At 43.9% G+C, this 11,342-nt stretch overlaps 1 pseudogene; it reads right to left on the reverse strand.

Moving 5' to 3' along the window:
- Positions 1-5,039: 5,039 nt before the first annotated feature.
- Positions 5,040-11,310, reverse strand: LOC106575633 (keratin, type I cytoskeletal 18-A-like; annotated as a pseudogene).
- Between the last annotated feature and the right edge of the window lie 32 nt (positions 11,311-11,342).

Consider the following 11,342-nt stretch of genomic DNA (forward strand, 5'->3'; position numbering starts at 1 on the left):
TATTTTCTATGTTGGTGTATTAGTATGGTTCCCAATTAGAGGTAGCTGTTTATCGTTGTCTCTAATTGGGGATCATACTTAAGTTGTTCATTGTTCCCACCTGCTTTGTGGGATATTGTTTTGTGTATGTGCATGTAGCACCACTACTTTCACATTTCCTTGTTGGTTTATTGTTTTGTAGAAGTTTCACTGTTTATTAAAAGATGTGGAACGTCTCTCATCATGTGCATGACAGAATATCCCACCAAACAAGGACCAAGCAGTGTGCAATGGAGGGAAAAGTGAGTTGGACCTGGGAAGAGATCATGGGAGGATGCGAGACCCTTCCTTGGCGGGAGTTGCCAGGAAATCAGGAAGGACAGCGACGACGCCGGGGGCTGCGGCCACAGAAACCCCAAGATGTTTTTGGGGGGGGCACGAGGGGTGGTCGGCCGAGCCAAGGAGAAAGCCAAAGCCCGCCTGGGAGTCGATGGAGCAGTGTGACGAGGGATATCGGAGAATGACTTTGGCGAGGAGTATGCTACAGCGCAGGCGTGCTGAAGACACCAGCCCGGGGCCATCTTGTGCCAGCTCCCCGCACTCGCCCTGAAAAGCCAGAGACCGTCAGGGAGGCGATGGAGAAGTTGGGGGGGAGAGAGAGAGGAGAGAGATGTTGGTCAAGTGTGTTCTGCTCAACATTCAACCTGAAGAGCCTGTCAGCAGTCTGGTGAAGTCTGTGCCGGTTTCACGCATCTGGCCTCCAGTGCGACTTCCCAGTTTTGTACGTCCTGTGCCAGCTCCCCGCACTCGCCCTGAAGTGCGTGTCACCAGTCCGGTGCCACCTGTGCCGACTCCACGCACCAGGCCTCCAGTGCGCCTCCCCAGTCTGGTACGTCCTGTGCCGGCTCCTTGCACTCGCCCTGAAGTGCGTGTCACCAGTCCGGTGCCACCTGTGCCGACTCCACGCACCAGGCCTCCAGTGCGCCTCCCCAGTCTGGTACGTCCTGTGCCAGCTCCCTGCACTCGCCCTGAAGTGCGTGTCACCAATCCGGTGCCACCTGTGCCGGCTCCACGCATCTGGTCTCTAGTGCGCCTCCCCAGTCCGGTACGTCCTGTGCCAGCTCCTCGCCCTGAAGTGCGTGTCAACAGTCCAGTGCCACCTGTACCGGCTCCACGCACTAGGCCTCTAGTGTGCCGCTCCAGCCCGGAGCGTCCTGTGCCCGCTCCACGCAGTCGACCTGAGGAGCGTGTCATCAGTCCGGTGCAACCTGCGCCGATGCCCAGTCCAGGCATGGCATCCAGTCCCGCTCCAAGGCCGGAGCCTTCCTCTGCGCCGGTGCCCAGTCCAGGCATGGTGTCCAGTCCCGCTCCATGGCCGGAGCCTTCCTCTGCACCGATGCCCAGTCCAGGCACGGCGTTCAGCCCGGCGCCATGGCCGGATCCTGGGTCTGGGCGGGGGCGACGACCTGCACCTGCACCTGAGCCGCCACCGACACTAGTCACCCCCCCCCCCCCATTTGGTTTCAGGTTTTGCGTCCTGCACCTTTGGGGGGGGGGGGGGTACTGTCACGCCCTGACCATAGAGAGCCCTTGGTTCTCTATGGTGTTGTAGGTCAGGGCGTGACTAGGGGGGCGTTCTAGTCTGTATTTTCTATGTTTGTGTATTAGTATGGTTCCCAATTAGAGGCAGCTGTTTATCATTGGCTCTAATTGGGGATCATACTTAAGTTGTTCATTGTTCCCACCTGCTTTGTGGGATATTGTTTTGTGTATGTGCATGTAGCACCACTACTTTCACATTTCCTTGTTGGTTTATTGTTTTGTAGAAGTTTCACTGTTTATTAAAAGATGTAGAACTCTAATCACGCTGCGTCTTGGTCCGTCTCATCACGTGCGTGACAGTTCTAGTGTGAACAGCTGTCGTCTTCCACCATGGCCTGTCCAGCTCTGTTCTGCAGAAGATTCACAAATATATGATTGGTTACAGTAAGCTAAAATAATCTTTCAATATGAAATGACGTTACAGTAACATTGACCAACAATCACTGAGTAACATAGGCCTACTGATATGTCGGACTGCATTATACTACAATATACATACATAAAGAGCATAGTGTAGATGGTAGGTAACTTACCGGTTGTCATTTCTGAATGTACGGATGAGAGATGCAACCGTGTAGCGGCTCAGGTTGGGCTGAACTCTGTCCAGCCTCCCTCATACTCAAACCATGGTTGAGCACATGGTCAACCAATGTGGCCCTGATCTCGTCTGCGATAACTGTCTTTCCTCTTCCTCCCACTCTAGCTCCACCATTGACTTCCCAAACAGGAGAGCTCACCTGCGGCCTTTTACAGTGCTAAAGCTCTAATTTCTAAGTGAAAAATTCAGCAACTAGTGTTTACACCTGTGAGGACTGGGCGTTGCCATTTCTTTCCAAAGGGACTAAAGAAATTTTAATTTTGAGTGTTATGCCTAATGTAGAGAACTGCGTGTAGTGTTTTGCAAAAATTGTGATATAGAATTGAAAACTGAGTGTAAAGCAGGAATTGTTCTTGCAATTTTGCAGACTTGGTTTAGGGATTTGGTACATGAGTTTGAGGGATTGAGTTTCAAGTTCCAATTTGTGTAAACAATTGGGAAACACTAATGTAGGCGGATGGTGTTGGCCAACACTAGATTGACAATGGCCAGTTCCTGTTCATGGGTGAACAGACATTGCCTTCCACCTTCAAGTCGTTGTGATGGGGCGGTGAGTCGGAAGCAGGTGAAACATTTAAATAAAACAAAACCAAGAACATGACACTAACAAGGCAGAACGCCGATACACAACACCAACTGGTGAGTGAACATGGGAGATTGGGGAGGAAATGAAATGAAGGTAATGGAGTCCAGGTGTGAATCATAATGATTAACATGTGCCCATAATGACGGGTGCCAGGTGTGCGAGAAGCTGATTTCCAGGACCGGTGGTTAGTATTCTGGCGACGTCACGCATCAGAGGGGAGGAGCAGGAGTAGATGTGACAGTCATCTGGTAGTTCTGTAGAAAATCCAAGAATGTGATGTCATTGGTTAGGTTCTTTTTTACATCCTGTACACAGTAACATCAAAACTGTATTACATGTACTTCACAGCACTATACCTATTTGTTTTTGTTCACTGAGCATAGACCTAATATTGTAGGACTACATTGTATTCTATTGTGATGCAGAATGATGTGCAACAATTACAGGTACAGTCTAGTGTAGAAAGTTGAAGACATACCTGTTCGCCAGTCTAAATGTCTATATTATGGATGCTACTGTGTAGCAACTCAGGTTGGGCTGGACTTTCTGCCCAGCCTCCCTCATCGTCAGGCCATGATTTATGACGTGGTCCGCCAAAGTGGCCCTAATGTCCTCGGAAGTATGTCTCCGTCTAGTGCCTGGTCCCCTTCTTTGTTCTCTCGCTCTCACTGCCTACATGTTTGTAAAGTTCTCACAAAAGAGGTGAGCTTACCTCAGGTCTATTTGTAGTGCTAAGGCTCAAACTAATTGGTGTTCAATTACTGTAGAAGTGTTTTCATGTGTGTGTGGGAGTTGCCAATTACAGGTATGTTTTGCATTTTCAATAGAAGTGTTTTCCTAATGATTGCAAGAGATTTCATTCTTGAACGAAGTGTCTAATGTAAGAAACAGTCTGTAGTGTTTTGAAAGTGCAAAGTGTGTTGCAGAATTTCAAAGAAAGTGCAAAGCAGAAAATGGGTTTGTACTTTTGGTGCCTTTGTTTACGGCATGGTTACAAAAGTGAAGGTTTTGATGTTTTTGTCTAAGTATTCACTTTCAGTGTGGAAGCAATCGGCAAAAACTGTAATAGAAAATGACTCAAGTAAAAGTCACCCAGTAAAATACTACTTGAGTAAAAGTAAAAAAGTATTTGGTTTTAAATATACTTAAGTATCAAAAGTAAAAGTATAAATCATTTCAAATGGCTTAGATTAAGCAAACCAGATGGCACTATTTTCATGTTTTCTAACACTCAGACATAATTAACAAACAAAGCATTTGTGTTAAGTGAGTCCGCCAGAAGCATTTGGGAAGACCAGGGATGTTTTCTTGATAAATGCATAAGTTGGACCATTTTCCTGTCCTGCTAAGCATTCAAAATGTAACGAGTCATTTTGGGTGTGAGGGAAAATGTTTTGAGTAAAAATTACCTTATTTTCTTTAGGAATGTAGTAAAGTAAAAGTTGTCAAAAATTGAAATAGTAAAGTATAGATAGCCAAAAAAACGACTTAAGTAGTACTTAAAAGTATTTTTTACTTAAGTACTTTACACCACTGAATAAGGTCACCAACATGTCTGTTATGGCTATACACGTCTGGCTTGACTAGGCTTTTTGCTGATACCTTCTCCTCATGCCATAGTCACATTTCCTTACAACTCCAGTCCTTGTTTCACAGAATCTAATCTTACATGTCATCAACCATAGTTGTCATTCATGGGAGACGACATGTTTACTGTTGCATTGTCTTTGGTTTCACTTTAGCTTCTCTGTGAAAACAGCTCTGTTTGATTTAGATCCAATTCCTCAGAACTCCAGTCCTCACTTCCTCAGATCAGTGTCAATTTTTCTGTGGGTGAACAGTAAACACACAGCCACTGTTTTCAGTCCAACAGTTTTAGGCCCACCACTACAACACTACACTTACTACCCGGGGAATATTGCACAACTCATTGGTAATAAAAACAATATTCAATGTCTTGAAAAAGAGAACTGGAAGGCATTGATGATACAGAGTCAAGAGCAATGTCTTGAACATATTTATTTTGTAGAGAAACATCCCTGAGAAGGAATGCAGTGGAATAACAACACCAAATCTACTTCAAACCGTACACAACATCATTAGTTATGATGCTGGGCTTCAAAACACGAAGAGAAAAGACTAGAGGGATGGGGGTTGAGGTGAGGAGGGGGTTTCAGGGTGGCAGACTTCTTTATGGGTTTCTCTTTATGGTCATTATTGTCTGCATCGGAGGAGGAAGAAGAAACAAGAGGAGGAATCTTTGGTTTATCCTCCTCAGCTGGTAACTGCTTCGGTTGTTGGTGTCTCAGCCTTAGCTGCCTTTGTAGGGGCCTCTGTCTTTGTAGGGAGGCTCTCTTGAGTTGCAGGGGCTTCTGTCTTCTTTGTGGGGGCCTCTTGGATTCGAGGGGGACATTTCTGAGTTGCCGGGGCTTCTGTCTTTTTGGGGACCTCCTTTCCATCAACTTCATCCTTCATCAAGGCTTTCTTAGGTGGCTGGGGCGGCTCTGATGTGGAGTCAGGATAGAGGAAGAAGATCTCAGTCTGAAGGTTTTGTAGGATGTTTTTCAGTTGAGGAATTGAAGTAACCTTGTCGAACCATCCTGATTGCTACGCTCCCCATTCTGTTTCTGTTTAAATCTGAATGTGAGCTATTGCATGATCAGGATGGTTCCACCAGACTATAATAGAAGAAGACATACAATTTGAATTGGAAATGTATAGTATATTGGCCATGTTCAAATCAAATTGCACATTCTACTTGAATCAGATGTTTGCATGAATTGAATGGGAATAGACACCCCCTCTGCAACACATCCACATAACATTGGGATCAAATGAATCAATGTCTTACAATCGTACAAGGAACAACTCACAACACCACTGGATCTGTCTACAACATGTTAATAACATTGTCTTTGACATCATGCAGTTATACAGTGACATAGGTAGGTAGTGCAGACAGAGAGATATTAGCCATAACTGAGAATGAACAGCAATCTGGAGTGGTGTTAGAGAGCACTGTGATTGATTGGTACGTGAGACAGAGACATCTTAGATGGACAGTGATATAATGGTATGTTGGATTCCCTGGTGTCTTCTCCCCATACATCAGATCAGATGGTTCAGTAGAGCCGATGTCCAGTACTTACCACAATTCACTGCCTGCTCCAAAGAAAAGTCCACGCTGTTGGGGAAGAGGATAAATTACACCACTTAACCGGCAACTTGAAATGTAATACCAGGTTTACTGCAAATGTGTTGCAGCTACAGATCCTATAGAAACTGAATGTTGTTTGATCCTATGTATAGGTACCTCATTATAAGCCATGAGCTACCTGGGAATACCGGCTATAACAACCCTCATCAAGTCATGATTACTGAGCCCCCATTCCCTCTGGGTTTATGCATCGTTAGCTCACCTGTCGTCGGGGGCGATGTCGTGCATTAGGCTGCGGAAGTTCTCGATCTCGGCCTCCAGCTTCATCTTGACGTGGAGCAGCTCCTGGTAGTCATCCACATGCCTCTCCACCTGCGTCCTCACCTGCACCAGCTCTCCCTCCAACTGCAGCAGGATCTTATTGAGGCAGGTCATCTCACAGTTGTACCGCCCATCCGTGTCCTTCAGAGATTCCTCGTGGGAGTAGACCTGTGACGGACAAGGAAAGAGACCAATCAATTTGTGAGCAGATGTGACGGACAGGCACAGGGACCAATCAAATCCATTTGAACTCACTATTTTTATTTGTATTTCTTGACTATAAAGACAGCCAGCAAGGCATTGTGAAATGCTATCGGATGTTGGACTGTTGTATTAGTTGTTGATAAATCAAGTTCACATATGTTCCAGGTGGCGACCATGTTGATGACAGGTCATGAAGTTCAGTCTGGTTCTTAATGACAGAGTTCAATGTAATAACCAGGTCGGCTGGTCTATATAGAGGTGTTGCATTCTCTGTAGGTCAGGGGATATGTGTGTGCATAGTTGACCCCTGTTTAGCATGGTCAGCTTTACCTTGACCCAGTTTACAGTTGACCTACACTCTTAGATAAAAAGGTGCTATTTAGGGTTATTCGGCGGTCCCCATAGGTGAACCCTTTGATGAACCTTTTCGGTTGCAGGTAGAACCCTTTTGGTTCCATGTAGAACCCTTTCTAAAGAGGGTTCTACATTGATCACAAAATGGTTCTACCTGGAACCAATAATGGTTCTCCTATGGGGATAGCTGAACTCTTTTTCTACGCGTGTAGGACAGTACAGGTGGTCTATGGGGGTTACCTATGTTGGGTATGGTCCGGTGTGTGTGATGTCACTGGTACTATAACATCATTTACATGGGCTACAATATGATGACATACCAAAACCAACACAGGGGGACAGAATGGAGTCTTTTCAGCTGGGAATTCGTGAGTGAGTGAGTGAGTGAGTGAGTGAGTGAGTGAGTGAGTGAGTGAGTGAGTGAGTGAGTGAGTGAGTGAGTGAGTGAGTGAGTGAGTGAGTGAGTGAGTGAGTGAGTGAGTGAGTGAGTGAGTGAGTGAGAGATGTTGCAGGTAGGTAAGTATTACCATGCTCATTATAGACTGTATGTCTATCTCCAGGAGGTGTCTCTGTCTGTGCAGGTCTTTGAGCTCATTCTTGCCTGAATGCAGAGCCTCAGTATTCTGAACCACCTCTACCTTGATGCTGTCAAACTGTTAGAGAGAGAGAGAGAGAGAACCAAACTCAGAACCAAAAAAGCACAGTACAACAGCAAGATGCTGACACTATTTGAGGAGTCCATAAACACAAACAACTTCTGGCAAAATTGAAAAACCCAACAACAACAAAAAAGACAGGAATTAGCTAAACAAAATGGTGACATATGGACAACCCATTTTAAAACACTCTACTACATCGTTCAAATTCATGCAAATGCAGAACAACACCAAATTCAAGAGAAGTTGAATGGATTAGAAAAAGCTATAAAGGACAATCAAAATCCATTGGACTCCCCAATTACTGACCAGGAGCTGTATAAGAAACTTCAGGCCCTCAAATGTAAAAAGCATGCGGACCTGATGGCATCCGAAATGAGATGCTCAAACTCACTAGTGCAAAATGTCAACTGGCTATATTAAAACTGTTTAATTTGATCCTGAGTATAGGTTATTTCCCTGACATTTGGAATCAAGGACTCATGACCCCAATCTTTAAGACATTTGACCCTAACAATTACAGAGGCATTTGTGTGTAACAGTAACCTGGGGAAGGTTTTCTGTAGTATTATAAATGTAAGAGTTCTAAACTTCCTTAAGAAGCACAATGTCTTGAGTAGAAGCCAAATTGGATTTATACCAAAACATCGCACGACCGATCATATTTACACCCTACACACCCTGATAGATGAACATGTCTACCAAAATAATTCCAAAATGTACGCTTGCTTTATCGACTTCCAAAAAGCATTTGATTCTATTTGGCATACAGGACTGTTCTATGAAGTTATTGAAAGTGGTGTAATGGGTTAAACATATTACATAATTAGTTCAATGTATACTGGCAATACATTGAGATTCAAAATTGGCAAGAAAATAACTTAATTCTTTAAACAGGGGTGGGGCCTTCACCAGGGTTGCAATCCGAGCCCTGCGCTCTTCAATATTTAAATAGAGGAATTGGCCACTATTCTATAAAAATCCTCAGCCCCTGGTGTTAGTCTCCACAATTCAGAGGTTAAATGCCTGCTCTTCGCAGATTACCTGTGCCTGCTGTCACCAACAGCAGGCACAGACCTGGGCCCTGGCAGTAAACCCCAAAAATACAAAAATAATGATTTTCCAGGGAAGATCCAGATCTCAGGGAATTAGACCAACGTTCTCAATTGGTGCAAAATGTATAGAGTACTGCACACACTACAATTACTTAGGTTTTAAAATAAACTAAACTGGAGACCTTAATAAGGCAGTGAATGAACTGAGAGAGAAAGCACGCAGGGCATTCTACGCCATTAAAAAACAAATTCAAATACCAAATATAAAATTAGGCTAAAACTAATTGATTGTGTCATTGAACCAATTGCACTTTATGGCAGTGAGGTGTGGGGTCCACTTGCAAAACAAGATTTCACCCAATGGGACAAACACCCCATTGAAACACTGCATGCAGAGTTCTGTAAAATTCTCCTACATGTCTAGAGGAAAACTACAAACAATGCATGCAGGGCAGAATTAGACCAATATCCACTAATAATAAAAACTCAAAAAAGAGAAATTCAGTTTTGGAATTATCTAAAATACAGTGACCCCGTCTCATATCATTACCAGGTCCTGTAATGCCAAGAGCTGAGCAAAGAAAAGAGTCCCCTCATCCAGCTAGTCCTGGGGCTGAGTTCACAAACCTGTTCTACTAACACACTGAAGCCTCAGGACCAAAACATCCAATCAATCAGAATAAACCAAATTACAACACAGTCAACACAAAACTACATTACTTATTGGGGAAACACAACACAAGCACAAAGCAAAATGCAGTGCTACTGGGCCCTAAATCTACAGTAGACCATGGCAAACTATTTGACCATGGTTACTGATCAAAACCTTAGAAAAACCTTGACAAAGTACAGGCTCAGTGAGCACAGCCTTGCTATTGAGAAGGGTAGACCCAGGAAAACCTGGCTCCCTGTAGAGTAAAGGCTGTGCAACCACTGCACCACAGCAGAACCTGAGACAGAGCTGCGTTTCCTGACAAAATGTCAAAAAATATAAAACAATTAGAGAGTGTTATTTCCCAAAATTTGAAACCCTTATTCAAGGTTTCAAAGACCTCTCTGCTGAGAATAGGCTACCCATCCTGTTGGGGGAAGACGCAGAGAACTATGGGTTGGCAGCGCACTACGGTACATTGCTGCCTGACATAAGATGAGTCAGTTTCTGACATACCAACCGCCCTGCACATAACCTCTATGCTTATTGTTATTGTAATTGTTCAATGTATGATTATTTTGACCCTTGATTATTGTAGTTACTGCTGTCCCATTGACAGTATTGATTATTATTATTTGAATTATGTTAATATTGTAAATCTTTGGCAATATGTACATTGTTACATCATGCCAATAAAGGAAATTGAATTAAATTGAGAGAGAGACAGAGAGAGAGAGAGAGAGCAAGCGAGATTAATTCATTAAGGAATGAACAAACAAAGAAGCAAAGGAATTAGATAATTAATGAACAAACAAAGTAATATAGTGTGGTTCATTGATAAGGAAGTAAATCTTCATACCTTGCTCTGGTACCAGTCGTCGGTATCCTTGAGGTTCTTCTTGGCCAGTTTCTCATACTGGGAGCGGATCTTGTTGAGTGTATCACTCAGGTTATTGTCCTGGGAGTCAAACTCCACGAGGACGTTGGAGTCCTTGATCTTCTTACGCAGCTCATCAACATCCTGCATGCAGCAGGGGAGAATACAGTAGTTATTATGGGCTATTTCAAGTAAAAGCTGCGCTAGGATCATCTCTCCCATTCCCAGCTATAAACCTAACCATTATGAGGTAAATCTCAAAACTGTTCCGGGAACAGCGGGTGAATGAGTGTGTGCCCTTACATCCTTATGGTCCTTCTTGAGGAAGGCGAGCTCTTCCTTCACAGACTCGATCTGGCTCTCCAGCTACATGCGGTTCAGGTTGGTGTCGTCAATCATCTTCTTCAGACCAATCAAGTCCCGCTCCACAGTCTTCCTGGCCTGCTTCTCGTTGTCCAGCCTGCAGAGGAGAGGACAGGAGCATGTATCAGTCTCTCTTAGCCCCATACAATGTAAAAAGCCCCATTGGGTTTTAGCAAAGACTGCTATATGTAAATGAGCACCATTTTCATAAAAATTGTTATTATAATCACATAATAATAATAATAATCCAATAATATTTATTTTATTTTGTGTATTTTTGAACAATTTTTTGTATTAATTGAGGGTACTACTAAGTACGTTAAATAAATCTCCAGGTTTTCTTCTATAATAAATTGATAGCATGTCATGTCTCACTTGTTTTTTTTAAGTCATCATTGGCCAGTTTGGTGTTATCAATTTGCAGTAACAAACGTGCATTATCCATGGTCATATTATGGAGCTGAAACCGAGAGAACATGGGCCAGTTACTGAGAATTCAATAAACACACCAAATGATTCACAGACAGAGATCAAGTGACTATCAGGTGAATAAGCTCAGCTGACATAGACATACAGTACTGTACATTGATCATTTAAAGGGCAAAAATGCAGAATAAATCAGTCTAATTAATCATATTAAATAATTAACTGAGTGAAAAATCACCTTCTTCCTGAGGTCATTCAACGGTTTCTCAACCACATCCCAGTCGCGGCCGTTGGGGTCTCCTCTCTTGTTCAAGATGTCCTGATCTAGTCGTCCAGATCTTTGTTGGCTTCCTCCAGGTTCCTCACCCTGCCCAGGTAGCCAGACAGACGGTCGTTGAGACCCTTCATGGTCTTCTTATCATCCGGGGCGGGCCCGGGGGCAGGGGAGACCTCCTTTGAATTCTCCGGGTCAGAACGCATCGCGTTCCGTAGCCCCTCCAGACTAGCCACGG

Source organism: Salmo salar, chromosome 17 (genome assembly GCF_965601325.2).
Source record: "Salmo salar chromosome 17, fSalSal1, whole genome shotgun sequence".
Taxonomy (NCBI): Eukaryota; Metazoa; Chordata; class Actinopteri; order Salmoniformes; family Salmonidae; genus Salmo; species Salmo salar.